The sequence below is a fragment of the Myotis myotis genome, unplaced genomic scaffold (genome assembly GCF_014108235.1).
Source record: "Myotis myotis isolate mMyoMyo1 unplaced genomic scaffold, mMyoMyo1.p scaffold_m19_p_2, whole genome shotgun sequence".
Taxonomy (NCBI): Eukaryota; Metazoa; Chordata; class Mammalia; order Chiroptera; family Vespertilionidae; genus Myotis; species Myotis myotis.
In genome coordinates this window covers 34,107,651-34,118,882 of record NW_023416324.1, presented here as the reverse complement: position 1 = coordinate 34,118,882, position 11,232 = coordinate 34,107,651, and the positions used below count along the sequence as shown (strand labels likewise).

At 42.3% G+C, this 11,232-nt stretch overlaps 1 pseudogene; it reads right to left on the bottom strand.

Moving 5' to 3' along the window:
• Nucleotides 1–286: 286 nt before the first annotated feature.
• On the bottom strand, nt 287–760 carry LOC118675154 (annotated as a pseudogene).
• Between the last annotated feature and the right edge of the window lie 10,472 nt (nt 761–11,232).

Below are 11,232 nucleotides of genomic sequence, written 5' to 3'. Positions count from 1 at the left end.
AAGGATCTTACATCTTGGTGTTTATTAATTTGAAATCAGGTGTTTTTTTTTTTCATTCTGAATAGTTTCAGTAAAATGTATGTTACGGTAGAATGTCTCTTTATGTGCTTTAACTTGGTCTTGTTAAATTGCTAAAATACAACCTTACTCCTGCTTAAGAGTACATCTTCATTATACAAGTTAGCAAATAGCTTATATCAATACAAATGTCCAACAATGTAATGAAATCATTGCTACTTGAAATACTTCCTGCACAAATAATTTAACTCTTTACCATGTTGAAGCCTTACTTTTCAGTATGTTCTATAACTTCTGTATCTTCACAAGCAGGCATTGAAGACACTTCAGCTGTTACAATACTTTTTAATTCCCAAGTTTGATAGGCCACCTCTGATTAAGCCACATGTAAATGTTAAATACTTAGATGTGTGTTCTAAGTTGTTTTCCTGCAGACATCTGAGTAAGCAGACAAATTTTGTTGTCCTGAAGTACATAGATGCCCTGATGATTTGTCCTTAGACTGTTGATTTGTTTCTTGAATGCTGTAGTCCAGAAATCTTTACAAATGAATTTCATATCTAACTCATCCTTGAACCTTGCTATATCTTTTGTAACCCCATCAATCCTTGTCCACTCCAAACCCTCTGTTTTCCAACTTAGCATCCATTTTTCACAGCCCCCTCTCCTTTCAGCCCCGTGGACAGTACACGCATGACACCACTTCCTTATGGAGAAGCAAAAACAAGACCTCCTTGGCCATTTCCTGCTTATTCTTAAAAGCTCTGGTTTTCCGCTTCCCATTGGGCCAGGCTCGTGGGTGCTGGCTAGCGCCAGAGCGCTTTGGACTGTGCAGCTGCTCCCTCAGTCCCCAGCCTGTCCCTGGTTGCTAGGAGACGGAGGAATTCACTTGGTTTCCTAAAGGCTGGTACTGGAGTGAGCCTGATATCAGGCGAGGCCACCCCAGGGAGGCCAAGTTCTCTGGCCGAATCCTAATATTATGTCTTTATAGCAAGGATATAATTTAAAAAATGATTGCATAAGGAATAATCATCTAAACATTCATTATATTATCCATCATATTATTCTAAGTGTCCCTGATATAAGGAGTCTGTGACAAACTTCTTTTAGAATTCAGTATCAAGAAACATTCTTTTCAGAGCAACTGGCAATGTGTTCATTTGTCAGATAATAAGGTTTAGATACCCAGTATTTCATTGCCTTGAATACTAGAAAGTTTAGACTAAAATTCATGCTTGATTATGGAAATTATGTTAGCTCAAACATTCAAATTTTAAATTTATGGCATTCCCATTTTTCCTTCTAGTTTATATTTTTTAATATCTTTATCAGTTCTATTTATGTGACTTTTACTGAAAACTACTTTAAATCCTTTCTGCAAATAAGAAAGATACACATTTAAAAAATTCTCTGGAGCTTAGTACTTTAAAGAAAAGGGCCATATATTATTCACCCTTGTATCCCTTGATACTTCTTTTAAATCTATACTTAGATATTGCTTGTAGCTTTTAAATTTATACTTAGATATTGCTTGTAGCACACAGTAGGAATTTAACTGTGAATGGTTCATACTACCTTTGAAGAACTTCCACACAATGGGAGTAGGATTCATTAATTCAACGATTATTTACTGAGCACTTACTATGTGCCAGACACTATTCTGAAGCCAGTCATACTGTGATGAACAAGAAGAGTGTCCTGGGCCCCGGACAGTGTTGCTGAATGGTAGAGTGTCAGCCCTCAGGCCAAAGAGTCTCAGGTTCAATTCCAGTCATAGGCACATACCTGGGTTGCAGGTTAGATCCCTGGTCCCAGTTGGGGCGCAACCAATCGATGTTTCTCTCTCACATCTATGTTTCTCTCTCTCTCTTTCTCTCTCTCTCTCTCTCTCTTTCCCTCCTCACCCTCTCCCTTCGACTCTCTCTAAAAATCAATGGGAAAAAAAATCCTTGGGTGAGGATTGACAAAAAAAAAAAAAAGAGCCTCCTGGGACTCATATTTTAGTGGGAGGGGACAAATGATAAACACATAAGTAAATAAGATGCACATAAGCAAATAAGAATGAGATAAGCAAATAATCTACACTAATAAAAGACAAACATGCAGCCCTGGCCGGTTTGGCTCAGTGGATGTAGCGTCGGCCTGCGAACTGAAGGGTCCCGGGTTCAGTTCCAGTCAGGGGCACATGCCCAGGTTGTGGGCTCCATCCCCAGTGGGGAACTTGCAGGGGGCAGCCATCCATGATTCTCTCTCATTGTGGACCTTTCTATCTCTCTCTCTCTCTTCCTTCCTCTCTGAAATCAATAAAAATATAAAAATATTAAAAAAAAATACAAACATGCAAATTGACCATATCTTCTCTATGCCTTAAGCCACGCCCACCAGCCAATCAGAGCGACTATATGCAAATTAACCCAACCAAGATGGCGGCTGGCAGCCACTGAGCTGGAGAAAGCAGGAGGCTTGGTTGCCCCAATGATGGAAGAAGCCAAGCTTCCCTGCTGCTGCAGTGGCTCTGAGCTCCACTCAAAGCAACAAAGTTTCAATTATAGAAGATAAATAAACCCCAGATACCTGCTTTCAGCTGGCTGTGGCCACGGAGCTGGAGCAAGCAGGAGGCTTCCCTCCCACCCACCCTGGCTCGCTCTGAGCTCCTCTCAAAGCTACAAAGTTTCAATTATAGAAGGTAAATAAATCCCAGAATAAAATTTAAAAAAAAGAAAAAAAGGAGAGGCAGGGAGCTTCCGTTGCAGGGCTTTGCCAGCCTGAAAACGGCCCTCAGCCTCTCACCCAGGCTGGCCAAACCTCCATGGGGTGAGGGTCCCCACTGGGGGGTGCTTGACCAGCCTGCAAACAGTCATCAGCCCCTCACCAAGGCTGTCCAGGCACCCCAGTGGGGATCCCCACCCTGAAGGGGGTGTGACCAGCTGCAAACAGCCATCAGTCCCTCACTCAGGCTGGCCAGGCACCCCAGTGGGGACCCCCACCCTGAAGGGGGTGTGACCAGCTGCAAACAGCCATCAGCCCCTCACCCAGGCTGGCCAAGCACCCCAGCAGGACTCCCACCCTGAGCTGGGACACCCTTCAGGGCAAACCATGCACCTGCCCCCACCATGCACCAGGCCTCTATCCTATATAATAAAAGGGTAATATGCAAACTGACCCTAACAGCAGAACAACTGGGAATGACTGGTCACTATGACACACACTGACCACCAGGGGACAGACGCTCAATGCAGGAGCTGCCCCCTGGTGGTCAGTGCACTCGCACAGGGGGAGCTCTGCTCAACCACAAGTCAGGCTGATGGCTGCCAGTACAGCGGTGGTGGTGGGAGCCTCCCCCGTCTCCTCAGCAGCGCTAAGGATGTCCGACTGCAGCTTAGGCCTGCTCCCCGCTCGCAAATGGACATCCCCCGAGAGCTGCCGGGCTGCCAGAGGGATGTCTGACTGCCAGCTTGGGCCTGATCCCCCAGGGAGCGGGCCTAAGCCAGCAGGTGGACATCCTCCGAGGGGTCCCAGACTGCAAGAGGGCATAGGCCAGGCTGAGGGACCACCCGAGTGCACAAATTTTTGTGCACTGGGCCTCTTGTCCTATCTAATAATAGACAAACATGGTAATTGACCATACCTTTGCTACACCTCCCATCGTCTAATCAGAGTGATATGCAAATTAACCGTCAACAAAGATGGCGGTTAATTTCCATACTGCAGGCAGGGCAGGACAGTGCAGCCACCAGTGCGAGAGCCACCATCCAGGCCCCTGGGTACGACCCCAGAAGCCGCCTGCCTGCTGTCCGTCGGGCTGCAGGCCAGCCCCAGAAGCCCCAGAAGCCTCCCAGAAGCCGGTGATGGGGGAGAGATGGGGATCCCCTGCCCAAGCCTGAAGCCTGGGCCAGAGGCGTCAGGCCTGGGTGGGGGGTAGAGCCGGCAATCAGAGGGGTCTGGGGGTCCCCTGCCCAGGCCTGACACCTGGGCCAGAGGCGTCAGGCCTGAATGGGGGGGGCGGAGCCATGATGGGTGGGAGATGGGGGTCCCCTGCCCAGGCCTGAAGCCTGGGCCAGTGGCGTCAGGCCTAGGCAGTGGGAGGAGAGGGGGAGGCAAGCCAGAGATTGGTGTGAACTATAGAGGAAACACCTTTTCTGACCGCTCATTGGCTAAGCTCCCTGTATGCCACTGGTAATATTCTTAGTAACTTGGGTAATAAGAATCCAAAAAGGTGATCTAGGGTTTTTCACCACACTCCTGGTGAAAAAAACGAAGGTCCACTGCTGGAAGGCTAAGAAATGTCATATCCTGCCCTAGCCAGTTTGGCTCAGTGGATAATGCCTTGGCCTGCCGATGGCAGGGTCTGGGTTCAATTCTGACCAAGGGCATGTACCTAGGTTGCAGGATCCTCCCTAGCCTGGGCCAGGTCAGGGCTCATGCAGGAGGCAACCAATCAAAGTGTTCTTCTCACTTTGATGTTTCTCTCTGTCCTTCCCTTTCTCTTCCACATTCTCTAAAAATCAATGGAAACATACCCTCAGGTGAGGATAAAAAAAGTAATAAAGAAATTATTATTATATGAATGACACATCTTGAAAATGCCTAAAGAAAGTTGTCATTTTTTCATGGTGAAGGGACTGGAGTCTGTGTTGATGAAAAAACCTTGCTGGCTACGGTGACTGGCAGTGGCTAGAGCAGTGGGGTGATGGGGCTGGTGCCTTCCCCTGATCAGCCCAGTTACCTCCCACAAAGGGAGGCCAGACTGTGGCTTAGGCCCGCTCCCCAAGGGGAGCAGGGAGCGGGCCTAAGCTGTCACTAGGCCATCCCTTAAGGGCTCCCAGTATGTGAGAGGGGGCAGGCTGGGCTGAGGGAGACTCCCCCCAGTGCATGAATTTCGTGCACTGGGCCCCTAGTCCTATATAATAAAAGGGTAAATGCAAATTGACCCTACTGGCGGAATGACCAGTCACTATGACATGCACTGATCACCAGGGGGCAGATGCTCAATGCAGGAGTGTTGGGAGCCATTAAAGATATTGGCTTAGACAAAGCCAATTTAAGAACTATAAGTTTCTGGTTCCTTCAGAAACTCCTAATTACCAGAAACCACCTGTGTCTTGCAATTTGGCCAGCAGTTAAAAGATAAACTACCCTCACACAGCCGCTAAATCACATATCTCCACTGATAAGCACACAGCCATCCAGAGCCTGCTAAATCACACATCTCCGCTAATAAGCACAGCCATCCTAAATCACTAGTAATAGGTTACTGCCCATAGACCCCTTTACCCACCCCCCTTCCCCAAAACAGTATATATCCTGCCGCTGTGAGAATAAAGTTTGAGGCTTGATCAGAACTTGTCTTGCCTCCATTCTTTCGTGTCCCTTGCTTGTTTCATTCTCCTAGGGTGTCTCCTCGTTTCCCCGTTGTTGTCCCGCGGGTCGGGACACAGGAGCTGCCCCCTGGTGGTCAGTATGCTTCCACAGGGAGAGCGCCACTCAGTTAGAAGCTGGCTCATGGCTGGCCAGCGCAGCAGCGATGGCAGGAGCCTCTCTTGCCTCCGTGGCAGTGCTAAGGATGTCCAACTGACGGCTTAGGCCCATTCTCTGGGGAGCCGGCCTAAGCAGTTAGTCAGACATCCCCCAAGGGGTCCTGGACTGTGAGAGGGCGCAGGCCAGGCTGAGAGATGCCCCCCCTCCGAGTGAATGAATTTTCATGCACCAGGCCTCTAGTAAAAATATAAGCAAACAAGAGTGATAAAGGTCTTGAGGAAATCACCTAATAACCAGGTGGAAGTTGAAAAGGCTACATCAAAATATTGTGTATTTTCCAGCTGGTATGGCTCAGTGGTTGAGTGTCGACCTATGAACCAAGAGGTTGCTGGTTCGATTCCCACTCAGGGCACATGCCTGGGTTTCAGACTCGATCCCCAGTAGGAGGCAGCTGATCTATGATGTTTCTCTCTTATCATTGATGTTTCTATCTCTCCCGTTCCCTTCCTCTCGCTAAAAAATCAATTAAAAATATTTTTTAAAAGAAAAAAATAATGTATATTTTCATACTATCATCCATAAAAAGATATGAATTGTCAACAAAATTATATTGTGTATATTTGTCACCAATTCAATCACTGGGGGCATTGTTGTTTTTATAGTACTAAGGGAGTCTTGCTTAACAATGTAGAAGCAGATGATGTTGAACATTATATTAGTAGAGCATCATAGTAACATAGGCAGTTATGTTATTAAATTCATTACACAAACAACAGAACAGTTTGTTGACTTGCACTAAGGTAGTCTTATAGTTCTATCCCTTAAGTTTCCTCTGCATTTTCTAAGATTCTTTTCACTGCAACCTTTCTTCCAAAAGGTAATTGGATCATAGGCCAAAAAAATATGTGCATACCAGCCAGGATAAGTAAGCATCAGTTTCCCTGGCTTGAATTTGACAGGTGTGATATCTTGAGACCACTGTTTGCTTTCTCATGCAGTGGCAGCATCCTCTGCTGGGCATTAATTTATTTAATAGCTTTTGAGAAAAACTTTTATAGTTTTTGAGAAATGGATTTTAAAGCGTGTAGCACAGGAATAAAATATGTAGTGCTTTCTTATTTACATTAAATTTTCAACTCCTCAAAGCATTATGTTAGTGCTTATCATCAAATTTAAATAAACATCTGAGAGATATGCAATTAAAAAAGTACAAGTAATACTGACACTACTACTAATAAATGGTAATACAGTGTTCTGGAAAGTCTTCAATTTGAATTTCAAGAGGAAAACAGAAATTTCTCATGCAATTTAAATTCTCTAATTGTGGCTATCCATTTGTATATTTTGACTTCTCTTCCACATACATTTATTATTCATTCAAAAAATTAAAAGGCCGACTGGAAAAAGTTAAATGAATTATTTAAGTATAATTTTTTTATCCAAAGAGAAAAAAAGTATTTGGTTCTAATGAGTAATACAAAATTGATAAAATACAATACTGTAATTTAGAAAACAAATAGAAAAGATCCTTAGTTATTACAGGACGCCTTAGAGCTCAAGCACATAAATAGGTATTGATAACGTATAATAGAATATATTAGAAAAAGCTGGCGATTTGCATTCTTTCTGAAATCTACTCCTTTCCAATTACAGATGTTTCTGCTTCCCAAGGACACCTGTACTAAGTGAAAGGGTCTCAAGAGAATAAAGACAAAGTTATGACAATGGGATTAATTGGAAAACTGAAAGCCATGAGATTCCAATATCAGAGATAGGGAATGTTTGTCAGGAGAGTAAATTACACATAGCTGTCACATTGAGAATGCTTATTACTAGTATATCAAAGAACTGAAGAGGAAGTGGGACTTAAGTCAGAACTTAATTACTAGTATATCAAAGAACTGACGAGGAAGTGGGACTTAAGTCAGAACTTAATTACTAGTATATCAAAGAACTGACGAGGAAGTGGGACTTAAGTCAGAACTTAATGGATTCATAACCTAAGAGTAACATATTATCTAAGAGTAAGTATAAAGAAGGACAAAATCATATGCTTATGAACCAAGAAGGGGACTCTGGAGTTACCAACTTCCTACCAGAGGAGCAATTACAACTGCTGTTTGGGCACAGAGAATAAAGCTTCAAGCATAAGATAAGTGCTTAGCCAGTCTAGAATAGAGTCACCAGGGCATTTTTACTCCACTTTAATCTTGAATAGCTACTATTACTTGGCAATTTCAAGTTTGTAAATCTCTCCTACCCTAAATTAACACTTTAAGATTGGTGTTCTGATTGCCACCTAAAATGTTACTTTCTACTTTCCTAAAGTTTCCACGGTAAACTGTTTACTTAATTGACTGAACTCTACTTTTACAACCCCATAAAATATTATCATTCTTTAACTACTGCTACCATTTTTCTACCATTACTTTCTTATCGTGATCAGAAACTCTGAAATGAAAGAGCAATTATACATTCTGAAGTGATCAAATATGACTATAAATTAACCTCTTAAAAATTGGCAAAAGAATAAAAGGGAAAAATAGACTAATCTGTTATACAACAATCTGAAACGTCTGTGCCTTAGAGAATCAGATCAATTAGCACACCTTATTATAAACTACTTTATAGGTACGTCTGTATACATTATGTTTTATATAATTCCATTCATGAAACTACATATGACTAAGATTTCCGTATATTCAGTATTGTGATATAGTTTTTATAAATCCTGTCTTGACTCACTTTTGAGGCCCTGGCTAGAGGCCAGTCTGGTTTTCCTTTCTTGACCAATTAAGTTCAACACCTCCCTTATAGGGTTCTCACACTACATTCACTCTGATTGCCCCAGTGCTAGGTACCAACTAAGAACAGTCTTATGTTACAAAGCCTGCTGAAATGATTCACACCAGCTCATTTGAAGCCTGTTTACCCTGACCCATCCCGTTCCTTCCCGCAGAAACCAAAATAAAGGCACTTGCCCATTGTTCCTCTGTCTGTCTCTGCCTTTTGTCCAACCCTGGTGCTTGGCCTGAGTGGGCCTGTGTGGTATGCTGTTTCTCTCTAGGGAGCTGTGAGTATAACAAACTGTAAAACCCTTTCTGGTTTCTCTCTTTTGATCTATATCTGGCCTCATTCAAGTTAATATGGTTAAAACAAGCATTAATAGACCCTGGCCAGGTAGCTCAGCTGGTTAGAGCATCATCCCAATACACCAAGGTTGCAGGTTCCATCCTCAGTCAGGGCACATACAAGAGTCAACCAATGAATGTATAAATAAGTCGAACAACAAATTGACTGTTCTCTCTCTAAAAATCAATAAATAACATTAAAAAAAACCCCAAGCATCAATAATAGTTGTCAATAGGTCTATAATTTTATCATGGACAACTATTTTCTGTTACTTTGGAGCTGCCACAAGTCAGCAAAAGCAACTGGTATGTTACCCCAAGTACATTTTTATTACTGCACAGTTCCAATGAGGCATTTATTCAGCTAATAATAATGCTGAACTTGAAACTTTTATTACCAACAAAATTCTATTTTAAGGTTGATTTTTTAAATGATAGCATTAATAAAGAAAAAACTTTAAAATAATGTAAGCTATCTTTTGAAGAAATTATTACAAAGGAGTAACCATGTTGGATAAGCAAGCAACGAGGTACAGGACTAACTGAAATAAAAAATAAAAGTATGCGCAAATGAAAAAACAAACAAACACTTTCCTTGCTTGCGACCATCCCTTGCAATGTACCACAAAACTTTTGGCATTGAGAGATGACTATATGGAGATTATGCAAAAATTGACCTATATGCAAGGAAACTTGACACATTATGTTTGTGTAATGCAAGCCAGGAAATGTTAAACAATTTAATAAATGGACTGCCAGCAGAGTTGTAATACTTTATTTTTATTTTTTTGATTATCCTGTGATTCCCATCAGGAAGTGTTATAGTTAATTAGCTGGGCTAGTGTTGGGGTTGCTTTTTAAATATACTATTTTCACAAGTATCCTATTATCCAATCTAGGGATAGAATAGAAAAAAAACAGTCTGAGAAACACTAAGTAGAGTTGGTGACATACTAACCTAATGCATTCCACTTTGCCTTCGTTGATGTTCCCCGTCTTATCCCCGCAAAAGAGCTCCAAAATAATTACAAATTGAAAGGGAAGAGGTTTTAGCCATTATCTTTTTAATGTTTATATTAATAATATTCCAATGCCATCCTACCTTATGTTAGAGATAAAAAATACAAGCTTGACAGTAAATTGGGGTTTTCTTCCTACTAAGAGTAGAAGTGTCTACAACTAGACTAAATTTTCATCATAAAAATAGTTTAGGCTAAGAAAAAGCTTCTGTTTGCTGCACATATTTCTTTTTTCCCTCCCTTCACCATTTTTTCAGTTGTAGGTTAATTTTTGTCTAATTTGAGCTATAAAGCCTTCAGTGTCAGTCCTTCCATTCTGCTAGTTTTTTGTCACCTACCACTTACTGTGAAATAGTACATTTGTGTTGTTTTAAGATGCTAAGTTTGTAGCAGTTAAAAACTCATATGAAATTGTTGCATATGAAACAAAATAATTTAAGAAAAATTTTCTTCAGAATTCTAATTTACTTTGAAGGTATATCACACTCAAACTACCCACCAGCTCATCTCATTTTAAACTTTAGAGAGTGAAGAGCTGAGGTGGACAGCTTATCTCTGCTTCAAGGTGTCAACTGATGGTCATTGGTGCTAATTCAGTGCCAACAGGAATCCCCAATGTGGGGTGTAGTGAAGAAGGAAACTATTCAGTACAAAACAGTTAGATTGTGTTGCAGCACTGGTTGTGAAAACAGCGCAGCTGTGAGGCAGCCCTGGGCCAGGCCCCTCTCCAGCTGCGCAGCTCTGTTCTGCTTCTCACTAGTCTGTGCTGCTGTGCTCCAAGCAGGTTGGCTTTGTGGCTCAGCTCTGCTGTATTCTGCTCCACTCTGGCGAGACACCGGCCAGAGAAAGGCATTCTTCAGTCCAAGTCAGAGGGAAGCTGGCTTATATAGGCAGAAGTCCCCAACTCTGGTTCAGGATTGCTCTGTCCTCATGCAAATTAGGACTCCAAATCTTAACAGTTTGATTAGTCCAAAAGGCACTCTCCTGATTGGTCAGAATATAGTCACTCTGGATGGTTGAAGCTGCTCAGCTCTGATTGGATGGGGAAAGCCACAGTCCTATTGGTTGAAATAGGAATCCAGGAACTCTGTTATAAGGAATGGCTCTGATGGCAGGGAAGCAGTGCATGCAGACGGTTCAGTACAAGAGGCAGGCAACTTGGTGCAGGGTTCTCCCTGAAGTGCAATTTGTGTAAGTGGTCCCCATGTAGAGATGGTTGCTAGGCTGTTTTTGTTTTTTTAATTTGAGCCCAGTTAGCCATCAGGAACTCTGCTTAGTAGGTACTTCTTTTTCAGGGTCCACAAAGGGAATAATGAAAATATCACATACGGAGAGAAAATAACCCACAATTGTTAAATTCATAGTAGAAAGAGATTGCTGAAGCAGACTGAGATACATGATGCCAGCAAGAAAGAAAAAAAAAAAGTCCTGCTCAAATAGTTTCAGTGTCTCCTTAGAGTTCAAATTTTAACATAGGATTCCAGACCTTTCTATGAATAAAGAAAGCACACAATGTGTCAAGATATTACCAATTCCTTATTTTCAGGCAGGCAACATTGTCTAAGGAATGAATGCAGGATTTGGAG